Here is a 6,322-nt window from a genome sequence, read left to right as displayed (position 1 = left end):
ATTTTCATGCCAGTAGCACCTCCCGGGGAGGGACAGCTTTGCTAATGGAGCCTGGCAGGCTCCCGCCCAGCTGTCCCTGGCACCTCGCCTGCAGCCCCCTGTCCGTCCTGCCATCCCCTCTCGGCCTTCCCTGGGGAGCGGATTCCCGGCCGGGCCCGCGGGCCGCTGGCAGCGCCCAGCGCCAGGTGCCCGTTGCCAGGCAACGCCCGCCGGAACCCCCGGAAGGCGGGCCCGGCCCGCGGCGGCTCAGCCCTGCGGGGGCATCGCAGGGCGCCTCGGGTAAAGCTGGGGCTTCTCCTGATTTAATTTTGGTTTTATTTTTACTTTTGCAGCGTGCGTATAATGTGTGAGTTACAGAGCTATTATTATCTAAAGTCAGAGCCAATCATAAGCAAGCAGCTGGTACGTAGTTACTATCACAGTGGAGTGTGAACAGAAGTGGGGTTGGGGTTTTTTGAGGTATGGCATGGTTTTCTTAATTTAGCAAGATTTTAAAAAATGCTTTAGCTAAATTGCTTTCTTGCATTTTTAGGTTTCTTTTCTTTCACTGATTGTTTTTATTTCTATATCAGGTTAATTTAAGAGTAAAAGCAGTGCTTGAATAAAAGGTCAGTGGTTTAGCTTTGACACTGACCACAGGAAGCACTACCTCCTTTACAGACTTTCTTTTTAAAGAAAAATTTGTTGTATTTAAACCAAGGTTTTTTTGTTTTTTGGGGGGTTTTTTTGGGCATTTTTTGTGGTTTTTTTTTTTGTTTTTGTTTTTTGTTTTTTTTGGGTTTTTTTTGTTTGTTTGTTTGTTTTTATGTTTTTTGGATGTCAGAAACTAATGTTCTATCAAATATACTTTTTATAAGGTACAAACCCCAAATGCTCAGATAAATTAGCATATGTAGACACTGGTCACCATGCCTAATTAAGCTGAAAGACTATTGAAGGTCCAGGTGTTTTGCTCACTGAAAAACCATAACACAAACCAACCGAGTCCCACAATGCACTACTCCCAAGAATGAACCCAAATAAACATTATCAAGCCCCCCAGCATGATGGAAGAAGCATTAGAAGTCCAAGGGTAGGCATATATTGTCGTGTATTATAACCATGAATATATGGCTTTACTGAACTATAAAGCAATAAACATCTTATGTTTATAAGCTGAGTTTATAAGCAAAGACCTAGTTCCTTATAATCAGACATTAGGCTAATAAAACAGACATATAAAGCTCTGCTTTGCAAGGTGGCTTAGGGTGACCATTTCTTTTTCTTACAGATATTATTGTGGAAAGAGTGGGAAAAAACCCTCACAAATTATTTTATTTAAGAGTTTGCAAATTCAACAGATAACCATGGGAACTTAATAAGAAATTCCATTATTTATACACATGTGAATTTTTTTTCTTTAAAGCTTATTCAGGACAGAAAAGAAAGCTAATAAAAATAATGGCATTTATTTTGCTTCTGTTTCTAACTGAAGTACTTACTCATAAGTAAGGAGTTGCTGAAATGGCAGTAAAATATCCAAAGTAAATCGGAATAAAGATTTGAGACTTGTATTGAATAAGAACTGATATTCACATTTTATAATGTCAGAATCTTAGCAGAGGTTCTTGTAGTGGTTACTGATGACACCCAGAAACTCAGGTATTGGGAACCCATTTTATGGGTTATATGTACAAGCATGGAATAAAAGAGAGTCCCTGCCCCAAGCTATTTGTAGAATAAATACACAAAACAGAATGTGTAGAAAATGGAAGTATGATAAAATAAAAATAAAAAAAAAAATTAAACATTCTCAAAGGCTACACAGCACAAGTATTATAAAAGTAGAAAACAGTCCCTCAATTCTGATCCACTGTATGCCTAGACCCCTTTTGGCACAGATTTCAGTAGATTATCATCCTATATAATGCTCTCTTTCAGAGCCTGACTGCAGTTGACTGAGAACAGAAACACAGAAGCTAGATTTACCTGGTCCATGTCTACAGAGTGTGCAAAGCCTTATACAAAACAAAAGTTGTCTATTGCAGCCCAAGCAAGAGAAAGTCAGATAATAAGCAGAAGGATTACGCCACATCTGGATGTATTGCCTTCCATGACAAAGGAGGTGTTTTCCTGTGCTTTCACCACTCATATTGCTACATCATGTGTAAAAAATGTAGCATTTCAGAGGTAAAGAACTGATATACAGGGACACCTGTATTTTTTAGGTGACCCAACAAAATGTATTACTGTGATCTAGGTTTTAACCTTATTTATACTTAATACATACTTAAATCTAAGTATACCTAATCCCTGTAGGCCAGGTTTCTAAACAGTTTATTTTCTTTTCCTTTCCCTTAACTGACTGTGGGTAGGAGGTGTTCTGATACTCCATGATTTTCTTGTTTTCTTTGAAACTTTAAGCTGTTTTAAACTTGTCTTGAAAACATTTTTCTTTTTCAATTTTTTTTTTCCCCTCATGCTTTTTCTCCTTTAGTACTTTTTAACCATCAGAGCTGACTTTTAACTAGCTTTTCAACTTGCATAGCACTGCAGCTCATTGTATTTCACTTTGTCAGGCTGGGTCAAATGTAGCTCACTGTCGACACATGATTTATTCCAATTACCTTTGCTTTTTATTTCCACATGTTGCCTACTTTTACAAGGACTTCTTAATACAATGCTGCTAAAATGTTTTGGGGACATCTGTGAATAGTATTGCCTTTGTGGCTGCAAGACACAGACAGGAAAAATATGTACTCAAGTGAATACTTCTTAGTAAATACAGGCAGTAAAGTCAGATAAGTCTCAACTTCTCATCCTGAAATGACCACCTACTGTATTGATTTTTTCATCAGCCGAGTCAGTAAATGTTTTAGTTGTATATATTCTTTCTTACTGGACATGTTATGTTTTGGAGATGTCTTTTTTCACTGTCTTTGATTTTCTATACTACCCACCACCAGAGTGAAACAAATTGATCAATGACACTGCTGCTGCAAGTATTGCTGATCATTTGTTTTAAGCTCTAAGAGTCTGTTTTCCACAGGCACTCTTGATCTTTCTTTAACTTTTGCAATCCACTTTATCTGGACAGGTTCTTTACTTTGCATTCTATTATGTAATTTATGTCCTGTTTCGATGATTATTCCTTCCATTAGATCTTCTGTGGATCTTCTTCCCAATCACTTTCTCTCATGATGTTGACAGAATTTTTTCTTTTATCTTTGTTAGAACTTTCTGTGCCAGCAAGTCACTATTATATTTCCTCAAGTCTCACTATCTAGCCTGCCCAGTATCCTGTTTCTCTCTGTCTATAACACATTCTCAGGAAATAATGCTAGTCTGTTCTTTTCTTTTGAATCTTTCTTGCAAAATCATCATCTTTGACACCTTCGTATCATCTTACACAACTAACTAGTCACCCTGTCATTCACTTCACAATCTTGTGGTTATTTTTTGCTTTCTGCTTTTCTTTCCATAAACCTTACTACATCTCATTATTTCATTCTTAGTAATGTTTTGAAATCCCATTTCTTACATCACTTTCACACTATAAAATCCCAGAACACTCACTAGTCTTTCTCATATGCTGTGACCATTTTCTCAGTTCTGACTCTGTACCACTCCTTCAGGCTAAATGTGCAACAGAAATGAAACTGCTTCCAACCGGTTGCTCTGTCACTAAAGCCTTTAATCTGGTTCTTGTGGCTTTTCATTCAATCCTACCTTTAGCATTAAATTTATACTTACTGAACTCTATATACTTCATTTTTCTAATTTTCACAATTAAACATGTATAAAAAGTACAAGAGAAATCTGTACATTCCAGTAGAATGTTCAACTGTGAAGCCTTTAGTGCCTTTAGGACTGCACAAGATAAATGCCAGAGAATTCCTGAGGATTCTGTTACTTGTGTCAGTATGGCTCTGAGAGCATAGTCACATTCATAGAACGACATTTGAGTACTGAAATCTGCACTAATTTCAAATTAAGTTTTAACAGAATACTTTTTCCTGCTGTTTTTAAAAAAACATCTTTTTTCTGATATTTATTATTGACTCCATATTCTTAGATTAAAGGTCTCAATTAGATTTAACTATTCTATGTTGAAAATTATAGTCCTGAGATAATTTTAGCTAATTTTAGTGTTCTGTGGAATATTATCCTGAAGCATGTCTATCTTTTGTGTTGCTGGCTTGTTATAGGAGTTTACAGCCTCCTTCATTTCCTATAGATTGGAGGAACACAGATTTGGTATATGTATACGCATATTTTAAATTACTCTTTGCAGGTAACCTTATTATACTGGATATGAAGCAGGAAAAAAGAGACATTGGTCAGGTGAAAGAATATATATATAAAATGGATTCAGCAGCTAATATTGAAGACAGCAATATATACGCAAAGAAAAAAATAAGTCAGAGAACAGAGACAAGTCTAAAAGAAACACCATTGAGGGGTGTTTCTTTTCAAAGAAACAATGAAGGGGGAAATTTCTTAGACCAATAAACCCACATGTTCTACTGGGATGTGGAAAATGTTCTTACTCAAGGATACATTTGGTATTCTAACTGCCACAGAATTTGTGATAAAGAATTGACAGTGAGAAAGACAGACGATTGTTACATATGCATATGCTGAGGTGTTGAGTTTTCTGAGAGTAGGTTTGGGTTTTTTCTTTTGTTTCTCTGGATTTTGATGTTTTTGTTTGTTTAGTTGTTTGGGTTTTTTTTCCTTAGATTCTATAGAGTAGCTGCTGGTGATTCCAAAAAACAATCAGATTCAAAATAAAGCACATGCAATATAAGAATCTTTGAAAATAACATATCACAGAGTAATTTTATTTAAAAAATAAAATTGAGGCATTAAAATTAATTAAATGTAACTGAATTATGACCAGTGAAATTCATTAAATGGTATGACAGAAATCTCAAATATGAACAGTATCATTATGAAACAGGTGCTTGATTTTTTTTAACAGTTACACTTTTTTTTCCCCCCAATAAGATGTCCAGATTACGCCTTGGCTTCCTTTTTTTTTAATAATAGTGAAGCCATTAAAACTATAAACAATAACTCTACTGTAACATTTCTCATTTTGAAGGATTCTGAAATAAATTGCAAACATAATCCAATATAATGTGAAGTGAAGACCTCAATCATCATGAAGACAGACTCAGTTGAAAACAGAAAAAAAAGATATAGCATACATACAAAAATTCAGAGGCAGTTAAAACTGCTAACAAAGATAACAAAACTGCTATGTCCAAAAGACTCAATTTGACAGTGCTGTTCCTTGCAAGATGGTCAATGTGTTTTAGTCATGAGCAGTGTAACTGATTGGCCCAAGGGGACTAGCAAGACGGTTTGTTTCTGGTTGTCAGCATATTTTTATTGTGACAAGGTTTTTTTAACAGCTATAATCAACTCAAGCAGCAACAGTTTCTCTGCTTCACAGCTCCAATAGCATGGTACTGCTGTCTTCTTTCCCATCATGCTGCCATGGCTGTCAATGATTCAGTAAAACTCCAGAATCAGAACTGTCACAGAAACAGAAATATAAAATCATATTGTCAAACTGCCAAAGATTTCACTGCAATCATATTTTCTTGTTAAAGCCAGTCTGGTTTTAAATGTCCTAATCAATGGAACACTTTCTACTTCTCATAAGGAAGCTACAGAAAAACGTTAGAGACATTCCCCATATACACTTTTTTTTAGTACAGTCCTCTTTTACTGCCTCAGAGGGAGCTGTACTTATATCTGAATCTCCAACTGGTCTTATAACCAGCTAATTTTGTAGAGTTGCTCTAGGCTCACCTACAGCTATGCACCACATAGTTGCTCACTCCCTCTCCTCCATACCCCAGCAGGTTGGAGGAGAGAATAGGAAGACCAAAACAAGAAAACTTGTAGGCTGAGATACAGATCCTTTACTAAGCAAAGGAAAGAAAAAAAAACAGAAACCAACCAACCAACCAAAAATAAAACAACAGAAGAAGACCACAAAAATGAAAACAAAAGCAAAGCACTTTTTGAGCTTTGAGTCAAGCGGTTTTTGAGCAAGTGCTACCTTCCTCCACCCCTCCATCAAAGAAAAAAACCAAAAGCCTCCACTGCTTTTTATTGCTAAGCATGATGTTATATAGCATAGGATATCCCTTGGTGATCTCAAATCAGCTTCCCTGGTTGTATCCCCTCCCAGCTTCCCACTCAGTCCCAAAATACTTGCTGTGGAGACAGTTGGAAAGGAGAAAGGACTTCATACTTGTCGTTCTAATTGGGAACGGCGGGAAAGAACGACACAGACTCTCAAGGGAGTCAGAACAAGAGGATCTCT

At 36.6% G+C, this 6,322-nt stretch overlaps 1 long non-coding RNA gene across 1 annotated transcript in view; it reads left to right on the top strand.

Moving 5' to 3' along the window:
• The first annotated feature begins 245 nt into the window (after window positions 1–245).
• The window catches only part of LOC107214461, a 39,744-nt gene continuing 33,667 nt past the window's right edge, over window positions 246–6,322 (top strand). Inside the window, exons 1-2 of the long non-coding RNA XR_004496004.1 lie at window positions 246–459; window positions 1,921–2,169. This is a non-coding gene — a long non-coding RNA (uncharacterized LOC107214461). The remainder of the gene's footprint in view (window positions 460–1,920; window positions 2,170–6,322) is intronic.

This window comes from Parus major, chromosome 2, assembly GCF_001522545.3.
Source record: "Parus major isolate Abel chromosome 2, Parus_major1.1, whole genome shotgun sequence".
NCBI lineage: Eukaryota > Metazoa > Chordata > Aves > Passeriformes > Paridae > Parus > Parus major.
This window is presented reverse-complemented; position numbering and strand designations above follow the sequence as displayed.